Consider the following 15,288-nt stretch of genomic DNA (forward strand, 5'->3'; position numbering starts at 1 on the left):
AGGGGATGCTGACCCATAGCGAAACCCTTATACTGAGGAGAAGGCAATAAAAAACTCTTACATCAGGGATGAAGGAAGCAGGAAGGAATGAAATTATGGGGTGGGAAGAAATGTACAGTTGAATTCCAAAAGACGTTTAGGGAAAAGGAAATAAATTGCTTATGGAAATAGACAAAGAAAAGAAGAGAGGGTTTGAGGCAACCTCGCTGCAGAGTGGTGTTGAATAGGTGTGCTCTGGTTGTATTCTTCATACATTTACCAGTTTGACTATAAATAAAGTTAAATCTTAAAAATGTAAGAGTAGATCTGCTGAACCAGGCCAAAGGCCTATCTTATACAACAGCCTGTTCTCACAGTGGCCAACCAGATGCCCATTGGAAGCCCACAAGCAAGAACTGAATACAGCAGCTCTCTCCCCATTTGTGACTCTCAACAACTGGTGTTCAGGGACAGCTGTAAGAACAAGCCTGGTCTGCAATGCTCTGCATCTTTTCAGTTGGACTGGTTCTATAGGAACAAAAGTACAGTATGTTAAAAACAAAGCTATTTCTTGCCCATCCACTCTAAAATGGGAATCTAAAAATGGCTGGTAACTTGTTTCATTTTCACCAAGGTACATAAAATGTTCAGGCATAACAGCTCCTTCAGAGTGGATTAAGCTTACCAAATATTACACAGATACACCCAATAGTTTTCATGCAGGAAACCTTAAAGCTTGACTTTTAAAACAAGGTGTTTTCATTTTCTGTCAGAATTGGATCCAAATTGCAGGCATGGTCAAGTGTTCTGAGGGAATGAAGCCTGCTAAATTTTTGAATAATAGCTGCAATGCTGGTCCTTCAAGGATAGACTTTCCCATTTTGGATGGGTACAATAGGAACTCAGCTAGACTGGTAAAGAAAAAGCGATTTATAAGTTTTGCATATGCGATATAACATTTCGCCACCAGATGGCGTTGTGGAGTCCTATTCGTCTCTACCTGTTTTCCCTGTTTAAATTTACAACACATTTAACTGAAATATTTATTTGATGTGTCTAAATCCAGCCTAGGAATCAATGTGGGTGAAGGTGGCAATATATGAAAAAAGAAGAAAAGAGCATGACTCCTCAGGAAAGACAGGGGTGGGGGAAAGATCACACACACAAACCCCCATGTAAGGAACCTGTTACACCAACAATTGTTGGCGGGGGTGGGCTTCTGTCCTACCCCCATGGATTTTTGGTGATACAACGGAGATCTGTCAATAGACTTGAATAGAGGATGGCATTGTACCATCTGAAAAACAAACTCAGTTTTTAATTCCTTGACTGTGAAAGGATTGCCCTGGGGAGATAATTCACTGTGATTAAAAGCTAGGCCTGTCTGACAAAACAAAAGATTTTCTCTATGTCTCCACCCCCTTCACTTCTGAGCTCTGGGCATTTCCCCAGTCAACTTGGGCTCTCCCCCCCCCCCCCGTTCTCATGGGGAGGGGTAGGATGGGGGAGGGAGGAAGTGTATTTTTTGGACAACTGATGCCACAGAGCCTTATTTATTAACACGACAATCCAAAACGTAAGAACCTTCCCCAAATCACCTTGATTCACACACCTCTAGGATATAGCATCCCACCCCCTCGCCTCTTATTTTCCATGGCTTCTTTGCTCTCTGTGGGCATCCTGAAGAGGAGATTGTGCCATTGAGCACTTTGGTTATAATGGACTTGAAGAATGTGCTTAGGAAATTGATCATATCATGATTGTGGTGACAGTGAAGAAGAAATAAAGGGCTGGTGGCATATCTGTGGGACTTGTGTTTGTAGTGTATCATGTCAGCGATGCTTTAAGAACCTCATATCACTGAAAGGCCTATTAACATTCGTTCATTTCTTTCTTGCATCTCTCTCCCTCTCCCCCCCCCCGCCCTCTCCACACTTTTCAAGGAGCAGCACATACTATCCAGTACAGGCTCACACTGACTAGGTTAAACAATTACACTACACTAATTGGCCTGTGTCGGTCTTGATGAGTAGGTAAACAAATGCTGCACGGGAAAAGCTGAGACAAATTGTATCTAATTAAATTGATGAAAAAAAGTGACAATGACAACAAAGAAAGCAACATTCACAGTTGCAAATCACAATGCTTATGTGAAAGCACACACCTCTTATCAAAATCTGCAATTCTGCCCTGGGTGCCGGAGAGAGGAAGGTTGATGAGCCATCCCTCCCCCACACATTCGAGAAATCCCTTAATTATAGCATATAAAAAGGATTGGCTACCATCTATGTTCAGCCATATGAGCTCCTGTGTGTATGCTCCATGCATATACAATATGTGCAAGTGAAAATAGTGGTGACTCGCCCACATTGCTAAAAGGAAAAGGTTTCTCATTTGTTCTTGCAAATTACCTCCTTCCTCCATTATATATTTACAGATGCTTCAGCTGTTCCAAAGAAGCAGCAAAAGAGGAAGCACAATTGTGTCGTGCTTCCTTTCCACCTGCTTCTGAACTTCATCAAAATAAGAGTGATGTGCACTCTTGCCACTACAACAGAAGAACATGCACCGTCCACTTCAGACGAGTGTCTCATATTTAATCTTTCTTGGAATCATTGAATTGGCTTTAAGTATTAGGGCTAAGGTCAGAATGGCTAGCTTTCAATACACAAAGGAAAAAAATGTTCTCGTTTGCCGTTGCAGTTGCCCACCTTGCTCTATAATAAATGTGAACATTTAAAGTTCACAATTGCTTTCAAATTTTAAGAATAAAAAAATATGCAAAATTAATTTAGCTTTCTAGTTTATTTTGAATTTGGAGAAGGCTCAACTCAACCAGATTAGGACTGATAAAATACTTTCTTCAAGAAAGATAATTGTGTGTCTTCTCTGGACCAACAGCACCAGGAACATGGCACCAAATCAGACCCTGAGCTGATTTAGTCAGTAGCCGTATAACTCGCTCACTTATTTATTTACCAACCACTTTCCCAGAAAATGTCTCAAGGTGAAATATAATAAATCACATACCATTAAATACAATAAAAGCAGTTTGGTAAAAACAAAAGCAAGCATCAGAGCACGAAAACAGATATAAAATCACAGCTCAAATACCACCCTAAAGAAGTTTTCAAGCAAGCAATAATGGACTCATGTCTAGGGAATTAAAGTGGCTCTGTGGGTGCCTGTTTTCTAAATATTCACTGGAGGGGTTGGTAACTTACAGGCCAAAGATATCTGCGATCAGATGCTGGCTCCCTGCTCAGCTTCCACCACCAGTCCGAGAAGGGAGTTATAAGCGGTTCCATCTAGACATTGCTGATAATTCTTTAGTTTAGGAAGTCATGTGCTGCTACCTGGTAGCAATGGCTGTCATAAAGTTTCCAGAGCTGCTGCCTGGTGAACTTGTCCCTGAAGAAGGCCATCAAGTTTCTCCTACTACCAGCCAGTGTAGTGTAGTGGTTAAGAGCCTCATAATCTGGTGAACCGGGTTCGTGTCTCCGCTCCTCCACATGCAGCTACTGGGTGACCTTGGGCTAGTCACACTTCTTTGAAGTCTCTCAGCCCCACACACCTCACAGAGTGTTTGTTGTGGGGGAGGAAGGGAAAGGAGAATGTTAGCCGCTTTGAGACTCCTTAGGGTAGTGATAAAGCGGGATATCAAATCCAAACTCTTCTCTCCAAACTCTTCTCCATGTCACAAAAGTACTGGTCTTCACCCTTATTTTAGTACCCTGCCAATCTGACTTTGGATACCAGCCTTCAACCTTTCTCTATGCCTACTTCCTGTGCATCCGCCTATCCTGTTCAATACAGTGGTACCTCGGGTTACAAATGCTTCAGGTTACAGACTTCGCTAACCCAGAAATAGTACCTCGGGTTAAGAACTTTGCTTCAGGAGAAGAACAGAAATCGTGTGGCGGCAACGGGAGGCCCCATTAGTTAAAGTGGTACCTCAGGTTAAGAACAGTTTCAGGTTAAGAACGGACCTCCAGAATGAATTAAGTTCTTAACCTGAGGTACCACTGTATATTCACTCAGCTTATATAACCTGAATCCTTGCAAGAGAGATTCCAAGGTCCTTGGAGGAGGCAGTAACTGGTGTGCAAATCAGGAAAGCACTTGTAAATGGACGAAATCAATGCCAATTCTGGCATTTGAGACAGTAAATCACCAAATAGTGACAAATTATTTGCAATACCTTGCTTGGGTTATCTGGATTGGCTCCAGATAGAGGTGGAACTCAACATTTTGTTGGCAAATGTGTGATCCCAACCATTATTATTTATCACCAAGAGCCTACAGGGCACTTTACAACATAATGCAACAATGCATTGCAGAGATGGTGGGCAGACATAGACCAAATGTTGCTTGTGTAGGAGGATCAGCAGATGCTGAATCCCTGCCATGACCATCTGATTCTCCTCAGAAAATGCCTACTGGGCCATATTTACGTATAATTTAGGATGCTGTCTGTGGGAGGACTTAAACTGCAGGGGCATTTATAGAGTAGAATTAAATAGCCCCTGTTGTCAGTCGTTATCACCTGCAAGTGCCTTCCCACTCCCCAAACTATATTTATGAAGAGAATCGATTATGGAATTCTGTGTTTCTCTCATAACATCTACAGTTCTTTCTGTGGGGCATCAGCAGAGCTGAAATAATTGGGGAGTATTGTTCTGCTACTTGGAAGTTGACCTACATTGTCCCACAGGCTTCAACATTATCACCACTGTTTATGTCCTAGGATGTTCAAATGCACCTTTTAAAAAACACAAAAAAATGACAAATAAAGCTTTAAAAGGAAGAAGAGGAGCCATGGCTGTACACTATGCACTGCAAAGTCCCTTCTGCAGTAGACCAGGCCTGACAGTGCCCATAGGACTCCTATCTATGTGTATACTTACGTCAGGTTTTCTGAGGCACCACACACTGGGTCTCAGCTGCTCTCTCAAAAACCTCAGGTGTCTCTATCACACCTTACTGATTACTTTATCTCCCACAACAGCAGCAGCACCTCATGCAGCAGAATATCACATGTTTCACTCACATCTAAATGTGCTTATTCTCCTCAGTGAGCGTGCAGTTCTAAGGCCTCTTCGCTTTTACCTCAGCCAACATTCATTCACTCTTCCTTTTCTCCGCCGGACACAACCGTCTTGGTTGTCTAGGTTACTTGCTGGTTGCCACCCATGGCTCTCTTTTTTAAAAACAAACAAACGAACAAACCCTGCGACTTTACATTATTTATTATTTCAACAAAGCTGTGAGAGATACTGATTTGGCAAAGGTAACCCTGCAAGTTTCATGGGCTTGAGTCTCCAACACATAAGCCATCAACTGTCCAGCTACTGATAGCTGGCTTAAGTCAAACACCAGCTGCATTAATATGTGGACTGATTCATTAATTTACAGCTAAGCCTGAAAAGTAGAGAGGGGTCTGAGTTCCCTCAGATATTACTGGATTCCAAGTCCCATTATCCTTGATCATAGGTCAGACTGCCTGGGGCTGATGGGAGTGAGAGTCTAATAATATCTGGAGGGCCTAAAGTTCCTCACCCCTACTGTAGAGAAATCATCCAGGATTCATATTAAAAGAATGCTTGGCAAACTGATGTGCAAATAAATAACTGATTTTTGCAAGGATGCTGTTGGAAAGACCTTCTTATCAACCATATCTCAAGATAACAGCGGCAGCAACAACAATAAAATGAATAAACCAATTTAATAATAATAATAATATTAAATCAAGCCTGTTGCATTCCTAATTTTAATGAGGAAACAATAAGGAGGTGATAAGCTGGCAGCTGCATTTTTAGCTAACATTCCTCTTTTTAAATTTTACCTCAGTGGAATCAGGCTATATTGGTGGGTAATTTTCCATGACAAAAGATGAGGAACTCACCAGCAAATTCTCTTCTGCTAGTTGTATTGGCATCCCGTTCTTGCTGCCTAGTACAGTTAAGTTTTTTAGATACTTTACTTGCATTTCTAATTCAGTTATTCTTCTGAAATTTATTCAAAGGATTTATGCTTATGAAATTATAATATAATGCTGCCTATATGCCAATGAGCTGCAGGCAAAGAAAATAATTTTCTTCAATTTACAGTTATGAGGCTGGAAGAAAATGATGCCTTCTTATCACCTCTTTTTCTTTGTATGTCTCTCTCTCTCTCTTTTTTAGTCTTCAGAAGGCAGGAACTGATGATGAATTCTTAAGCAGATCACACTGATAATTGTATTTCAGAACTGTCATCTCTGAGAAGACTGTCCACAGAGGGGTCGCAGTTCACTTGAGCTATTTGTGTCACTGCTTCTCCAAGAGCTCAGCCCTCAATAATATTTTTTTTAAATAATAATAAAAAACACCCTAAATCACTAGGGATATTGTTAAGTCTTCTGAAAGGATTATTAGATGGGGGGATTTATAGATGACACTTTTTAACAATTAAACAGGAAAATGTTGATGAAGTTAAGTTGCCATTTTGTACTGCAGCTGTAAAGGTGTAGATGTATTCAGATATAATATTTATAATATATATATATAATTAGCTGCACAGCATAGTTACTGTATTTTTCTGCATATTAAGACGATGGTTTTTGCTAAAATATTCAAGTCAAAAATTGGGGGTCATCTTATACACGGATGGTGAATGCACAGGGGCTCTGGCTCTGATGTGGGTGGCCTGGGCTCAGGTTCGAGCTCTTGAAATATGGCAACCCTAACTTTGGGAGACCTCCCCAGATCAAAGTTGTTCTGTTTGATCTTTAAAATATTCAATTCTTAATTTTGGGTTCGAAAAAAGAGGGGCCGTGTTATACATGGGGGTGTCTTATACACGGTAATTGTGACTGGATTTTTGTTTAGAACATTGTTAAATGAAACTTTGCTGTTCACAAATAAACTGTGGTGGGGACTTTAATTCATCAAAACAAAATCAAACCAAGATTTTTGAAGGCCACCCAACCTTATCATTCTGAGTAGCCTTCTGTAATGAATGAGCTTAGCTGGTTGTAAAATAAAGGTATACAATGTTTGCCTAATCCCGACTTTCTCTGGCAGGGCCATGGTGTAATATACAAACTTACACTTGTGTGCATGAAAGGGTTAACCTGAGCTCAGGTTATCAGTGAGTGTGACTTAACACGCTCTGGTAGCCTCTGCTCCCCAACTTCTTGTTTTTTTTCTTGGTTTTGCTTCCTGAAACAAGCAAAGAAGGAGCCATGTGGCTTAGGCTTCTAGCTCAGCAAATGCTGCAAGTGAATGGAATCTCTCCAAAAGGGAGATTTTAAAGCCTGCTTCTTTGCTAACCCAAAGATTGCATTATTATTTTTTTGTAAGGAAACAAAGTCCTTTTCTTTTTAAGTCATTTGGAAAAAAATTTCATCAGTGTTTTACTGCTATCAGATGGAGACTTGTTTGCTGTAACTTCTGGAAACTCTTGTGAGTCAATCATTCACTTATTTAAAAAGTCCAGCCCAAGTATTTTCATGGGGAGTGTTTGCTTAAAGACTTATATAATGCATTTAGGTATGTTATTTTCCCTAATATATTCATCTTTATGCACATTTCTGCCAGATGTGTGCATTATGTAAACATTGTTTGGTTGGAAATCTGCACCACAAAATTCTGGGAGTGTGAATTTCAGAGGATCATAGAATTGTAGAGCTGGGACCCTGAGGGTCATCTATTACAACCCCTGCAATGCAGGAATATGCAGGTGGCCCAGCTGGGGATTGAACTGGCAACCTTGGCGTTATCAGCACCATGCTCTAACCAGCTGAGCTAACTGGAGTTTATGGCTGTGTTTTAGTTGTTGCATGGGGCATTTGGTAAATTTGGGTTTAAATGAGAACTGAATGGAATCCCTACTCTCTGGCAAGTGGGTTTAGAACTTCAGCCTGTCAGATACAACCCATCTTACATTTGTTTCCAAAGAGTTCTCTTCACATAATAGGTGCTGCATGCTAGTCTTGTGTTACAGCAAATTGGGGCCCTAATCAGTAGCATAAAACACTTTTTTCATATCGGCAGTCATCCTTGCTGACATATATTCAATCCCAATGTTCACTGGTGAGCTAAAATGTGACGCTTCCTTCTTCAGATTGATATACATAATCCATTTCTGCAAGGCAAAGTTCTTAAAGAGCTGTATTGTGAAGTACACCTCTCTCTGCATTAGGTAAATAACACCATACCAGTCATTCTGTTCATTACATGCTGTTGATTATTGGAAAAGGAAACAAGGCTTTCTCAGAAATAAAACCTTCCCAGGGAAAGGATTCTTTTCCTTCTTCCCCAAATTGGCTTTTAGACAGAGCTCTTCACATACACAGGCATGTAAGTGAACTTGGATTACAGGCTTGATTTTCATTCAGGGTCACATCTCACATTATAATCTCCCTGGTTATTAGTATTAATCATATCATAACTGATAAATGAGACATTAAAACAAAAGTTATATACCTCATCATGTAGGAATTTATGAGCATTTGTCGGATTCCTGACGTATGCACCTAGACCAAACGCCCCTGCCATGCAGTCACTTTGCCATTCACACATTTGAAATGACATGTTTTCCCCCCTAACATGACAATTACTAATAACTTAGGAAAGCAGTTTAGGGGCATCTTTTTATGCTAACGAGAAAAGAGGCAACTTTTATAGATCCCCCTAAATGACTGTGCCCTAGAACAGTTGATTCCAGAAATGACCAGAAGGGAATGATCCTGAACTTAGTCTCAAGTGGTAACCATACCTGGTGTGAGATGTTGAACCAACTAGGAACAGTGACTACAGTGCTATAAAATTCAACATCTATGTAAGTGGGCAATTGCGAAGAAAACCCAGCACAGCTACAGAAGCGTTAAATAACCATGCCCAGTGGCAAATATCCCCTTTGGGGGCAAAGTGCTTGAGAGGGTGGTAGTGGCCCAGCTTCAGGCCCAGTCATGGCACTGACTGAAACCATCTTGGTCATCCTTGTTGAGGACGTTTGTCAGGAGAGAGCTGTAACCTGCCCTGGGATCTCATGGTCAATAGCATGAAAGAAACTGAAATAGTATATATATATTTATGGGTTATGGATGGATGGATAGACAGACATAGATAAATCAGCCCCTGTACCTGGTAACTGGAAATGTAACATGATTTCTTAAAGAATTGGTCCAGGGGGAAACTCAGGAATAACACGTCAGTTAGCTAACCGTATTTTCAGGAAAACTGGTACAAATCATTACTAAAGCATATAGAAGGACAAGTCTTGCTGAGGAAGAACCAGTATGGTTTCTGCAAGGAAAAGTCTGGTCTCATAATACAGTACTAGAACCCAAGGCTATCCAATGAAGCTGTATGTATGAAAATTCAGAACAGACGGAAGGAAGTACTTCTTCAAACAGTGCATCATTACACTCTGGAATTCACTAACACAAGACACAGGCTACCAACCTGGATGGCTTTAAAAGTAGTCCAGACAAACTTGTGGAGGATAAGGCTATCTGTGGCTACTAGCCATGATGGCAGTGTACTGTATCAGAAACAGCATGCCTTTGAATACCAGTTTCTGGGGAGTACAAGAGAGGAGTGTTGTTACATTCGTCTTCTATTTGTGGGTTTCCCATAGGCATCTGTCTGTGAGTATAGGATGCTGACCCTGATGGTCTGATTCAGCAGGACTGTTCTTATGTTATTAAAATAATATTTTTAAATACACATGTATAGGGATCCTTAGCAATAATGTCAATTGTCCCGTTATCCTTAGCTATGGCTATGTGTACTGAGAGGGTTAAAGGAAAGTCCTGCTGTTTCATTCCTGGTCATTCCAAGGGAAGCTATCTCATTGCGTGAGCCAAATTCCCCACCATGTCACATTACAGATTGGCAGCAGAAGTAATCCAAGAGAAATCTAAATCCTTGCTAATCAGGAGTGCCAGCACATGTTACAAATATGAGAGTGAAAATCTGAGATGGAGCTATCCTTTCTCTTGGCTCAACGGCTTAGTGCTAACAGCTATAAACTTTAGCTAATCACCCAGGCTTGCCCATGTTAGAATGAGCAGCACTTTATTAATCAGGCTTTCTGAAGATGGTAACAGCAATTTGATGGTGTAAGTCATTTGCTCTGTCTTTATAGCCTCCCCTTCATCCCAGGATTCAGGGTGGGGTGCAACACAATTAAAACATTTAAAACAATTCTCATACAATACAGTACATCCTTAAAATTACAATCCATAAAGACCCATAGACCTACAGAACAGGCTCCATATTTTAATGCAGTAGTAAAAGTAATACTCACATTACTACTACCATACTAGTATCACTAATACTACAAAAGCCAGGCAAACAAGTCAGTCTTTACCTCGTGCCAAGATGACGTTTATGCTTCTAGAGGGAGGGCATTCCATAAGGAAGGATGACCATGGAGAAGGGACTATCCTGTGTTACCACATAATGCATTTCTCCTGGTGGTGGGAAGCAGAAGACACCTTCCCTCCTGAGATCTAACAACATGAGCAGGAGGCTGATACAGGGAGAGACATTTCTTCACATATTTGGGTCCCAAGTCATTTGGGACTTTATAGGTCAGCATGAATGACTTTCAATTCAGCCCTGAAGTACAAGTAGATCTTTTACAATCAGTGTTACATGATTCCAGCTGGCAACACCAGTTAACCTTCTGGCCACTGTATTCTGCACCGGCTGTAGCTTCCAGACCATCTTCCAGTGCAGCCTGATGTAAAGAACTTTACAATAATCCAAACAGGAAGTTACCATACTGCTAGGAAGTGGTCAGACTATCTCTGTTCAGGAACAGCTGTGATTGATGAAGTACTCCATATCACCTGGACCTCAGGTAATCAAACTACACAATTGTTGGTTGAGGGAGAATGCAACCTCATCTAGAACAGACAGTTTACCTACTTTCCAGGGGCAAGAACCATCCAGCCACAGGGACTCCCATCATGTTGGGATTTGATTTCAGTAGTTTGGCACTCATCCAGCCCATTCTTCATTGCAGACACTGGTCTTGCACCTGCACGCCTCACCATACTCTGACAACTGCAAGGAGATCATTGGCTCTATCCATAACCAAGACTGGATTACTGCAATGTGCTTTATGTGGGGCTTCCCTTGAGCTTGATCTGGAGCCTGCAGTTAGTGCAGAAGCATGATTGCTGACAGGAGTGAGACCTTGTTAATGTATAACACCTGTGCTCAGAGATCTGCACTGGTTGCATTTCTGCTACTGGGCTACATTCAAAGTATTGCTATTGGTATACATAATTTAGGCAGTGCAGCTGGAGGCATGTGATTGTCTCTTGACACCAACAGCTGAATGCGATACACTTAAGTATTCTTGCCTATAGTGTGTGCATCCTGTTATTATCTCCAGTCACAGGTATTTCAGGTATTTGTAGTGTTCCAAAACCCTGTACAACCTGTCTGATAAAAAATGACATAGGGACAAAGTAAGTCAGTGTATACTGCCTTCAAATTTCTTGAATATGTTTCTGGCCTGAGTATATTGTTAAGTTAGAGATATCTGAAGGCTTGCAAGTCATGTTTTCCATCTGCGCCTCTCCACTGAGAAACATATTAACAGGGTCTTGATGACAATCTCTGCCAGAAGAGTTATGTGCAACTCAAAAGGTTTTTAATCTCAGCAACACAGATTGGCCTAATGAGTGTTATCCAAAACATTTAGAATCAGAAAATTCTGAAACATTTTAGCTGAAGCTTTTTAAACAATGGCACTCACTTTTAAAATGTTCTTGAATTTAATAAACTGCAATTATATAATAAATTAAATTATAGCTTTATAGTTAATATATCCCCCCCCCCCCGGTTTAGCATTGACTTATGATATTCCTTCCTCATAAATTACCTTTAGCCTCACACATACAAAATATCTATGGGCCTGAAAGTGATTTGCAAGCCTTAAGAGATTTTTTAAAAATAAAGTTTTTGTAATTGTCTGGTTTATGCATTTATCTTGTGAAGCTTCTTGGAACAAAGAGGGTCAAAGTTCTTTTTTCTTCAAATAAAAGTTGAGTTTATTATTTTAACACATGCCTCATGATCTCAATATTTTTTTATAAAAAAAATATTCTTGCACTTATGAGACTTTGAATAAAAATTGTGACAGTTGGCAAACCTAAAAGCAAAAATACTGGGTCATCTGCTTATGGTAATAATGCTTGCAAAGCCATGTGTGCAGTTTTCCCTTTGAAGGCTGGTTACAGCATCAGCCCTGATCCTGCAAGCTGTTCCATGTGGAGAGACCCTGGTACTCATGCAATTATTTTTCCCTGGAGCTATACTGCTGTTTGTTATGTTTAGAAATAGTAGCTCTCGACATTAACAACAATACCAGTTTTAGGTTGATTTAGTGGAAGCGTCCCTCTACAAAACAAGAAAGAATATTACAGACCTAGCTCTTGTCAAAGGTTTATCACAAGAAAAGATAGTAGCAGATTCCTCTTGTTGCTTAGACTGGTGGCCAAGTGTCAAGTGGAAATGTTTGTATTGATCATGGCCAATTGATTATTATAAGAAGCGTCTTGGCTAGTTTCCCTGCAGCTCTCAACTTAGTGGTGGCATACAGACTTAGTCCTTGTATGATATCCCACAGATTCCAGGCTCAGAATGTGTCATGGACTCAGTTATGACGTACACCAGTTTAAAGGCATTTGAAGGTACTTGAGCTATGACAAACATGGAATTGCTCTTCATACATCCTAATACAACTCTATATTGGCCCAATGCAGCTCTTATTTCTGTTGTCCCTGTAGATAAGCCATGATCAGCCTGGGGATGGCCTTTCTCAACCTTGGGTCCCTAGATGTTGTTGGACTACCACTCTACATCACTCCTGGCCGGCATGACCAAGCATGAGGGATGATGGGAGTTGTAGTTCAGTAACATATGGGGACGCAAGGTTGGGAAAGGCTGGTTTGGAGATATGTAAAAGCGGAAAGGAAAAACTCATTGATATTATTTTCTCTATTGCTTATCTAGGAACAAGTACTTTGAATAAGTACTTTGATATCAGAGAAGGATGGTGATGTGGTGAACAAGGTCTTGCTGATACTGTGATTTACACAAGCAGAGACAAGGGAAAGACTCATTTTGTAAATTTGTTTTATTTTGTTTCAACAATAGTCGTCTCAAAAATTGCCCTTTGAAATACAAGATAATAATATTGGTTAAAGGAATAGGAAAGGAAACCCCAGCTTTCTGTTCCCATAAGCTGTGTATGGCCTGCCCAGTTCTTGTGGAGTTTATCATCATAAAATACGCTTAGTGTAACCTTTTTAAAAAAGTAAATGTTTGACATTGTGAATTGCAAATGAAAAAAGATCTAGAAACATTTTTTCTTCTTTCTATGTTGAACTCAAATGTAACAAGCAGCTAGTATGAATAGTATACTGGAACAATAACACGATTATGCACTAAAGAGAAAAAACACATCCAAACTTGTGTGTGTTTTTAAGCCAGAACATAATCATAAAGGTATTGTTTATACAGTAGTTCATTTATACTGCAATAGCAGCACCCAAAAGCTGAAGTCCATAATCTCCCCTCTTTTTTTTTGACAGCTTGTTCAGCAAGATATGATAACCTGCTACTTTCCTGTACTTCCTTTTGTGTGGGCTGCAACAGCTGCCCCAACCAGTCCTAAATGTTTGGACTGGAATTGTTTGCTGCCACACTTGCACTATGCCATGTTCTGCAAAGTTAAATTGGAATTTTTTATGCCACTCTTAAGAATTTATACCCGACACAGATCTCAGGACATCTTTAAATGGGGCATTTGGATAATCATTCAGATAATCATTCATGTGGCCACAAGCCACATCACCACTGCAGTTCAGTATGTGGTGTTCCAACATCTGGTGTTATGTACTGAGTTGAATAGGATCCGAAATGCAGCAGTCTGATTGGTCCTAGAACAATAGGATTCAGAATGCAGCAGTCTGATTGGTCCTAGAACAATGCAGCAGTATGATTGGTCCGCAGGAGCCACCCAATCCAGCTCCAGGTGGAAGTGAATCCGCAACCTGATTGGCCTACAGGAGAATCCCGGAATTAGCCAATCATGTGCGGCCCATTGTGTAAATAACGTATATAAAGCAGATATTGTGGGGGAACTTTCATTCCTCGCACTACGAGTTGAATAAAGAGCATGAAATCCACACTCGACTCAGAGTATATTTCATCTGTTTTCATTGCAAATGGAAGAAACTAAAGTCCCAGCATGGGTAAAACCTGTGCTAGTTTTTTCAAGAACTCAGCTGAACTCACCATGAACACTTCCTTTGTTCTCTTATAATGGCAATGGCGCCATTTCTGGCTGAAAAAAAGCCAGAAACAAACATGTACTATTTTGAGGTTCATGTCCTCACTCTTTCAGGGATTTCTTCATGCACTTCCAAGTTAGTTTTCTGTTGTCAAACTTGGAACCTGAGAAGCTCTGTTTAGTTTTTCTGCTAGAACTGGACCATGAGTATTTTTATTTTTTACAGATTATGGTGTTCTGTTGTGCAGTGCATGTACACACAACCAAATATACAACTCTGTACTTGTCATGCACAATACATACTTGCTTTTCTTCTTTCTCCCTCCACTCCATATTAACAGAGCTAGCACAAGGGGTTTTACCACCTGATAGAGCTAGGCATCGTAAGATCTTCCTATGTCAAGGTGAAATTGTACCCCAGAAACTGGCTATGTCAAAAGCAGTGTGAAAGCCTGGATCTGTGCAGGGCTTTCAGCCCCTTGACCTAAGCCCTCCTTGGTGGTCACCTACTTTGCTTTGAGAATGTTTTAAATGACTTTAAATTACTGTTTTAGTTGTGGTCAATGCACATTGGCAAGATTTGAGAAAATATTGCTTTGCCTGTCTTTAGAGTCCCTCTCCTAGAATTTATAATATGCTCTATATGGAAGGAGCCCACCCCCCCATATGATGATCCCTGAGAGTATACAAAAGTTTTATTCTTTTGTCCAAGGTGTCATTACATGGCTTTAACAATTCTGGAATCATAACAGCACAGAATTTTCAAGTGTTTGGCCCATCATCTGGTCTAATTGCTTGTTCTAAGGTACAATACCGTACCTCTATCTCTAACAAGCACCAGTTCAGCCTTTCCTTGAAAACATCCAAGTAAGAAGATTGTACAACTCATTAGACTTCTTGTTTCACTGAAACATTTAACTAATGTTTAACTTAAACCTGCTTTCCAGAAATTTAAGCCCATTCTTTCCTTTCCTATTGTGCTATTGTGAACATTGTTCTTCCCCACAA

Source organism: Podarcis raffonei, chromosome 7 (genome assembly GCF_027172205.1).
Source record: "Podarcis raffonei isolate rPodRaf1 chromosome 7, rPodRaf1.pri, whole genome shotgun sequence".
Taxonomy (NCBI): Eukaryota; Metazoa; Chordata; class Lepidosauria; order Squamata; family Lacertidae; genus Podarcis; species Podarcis raffonei.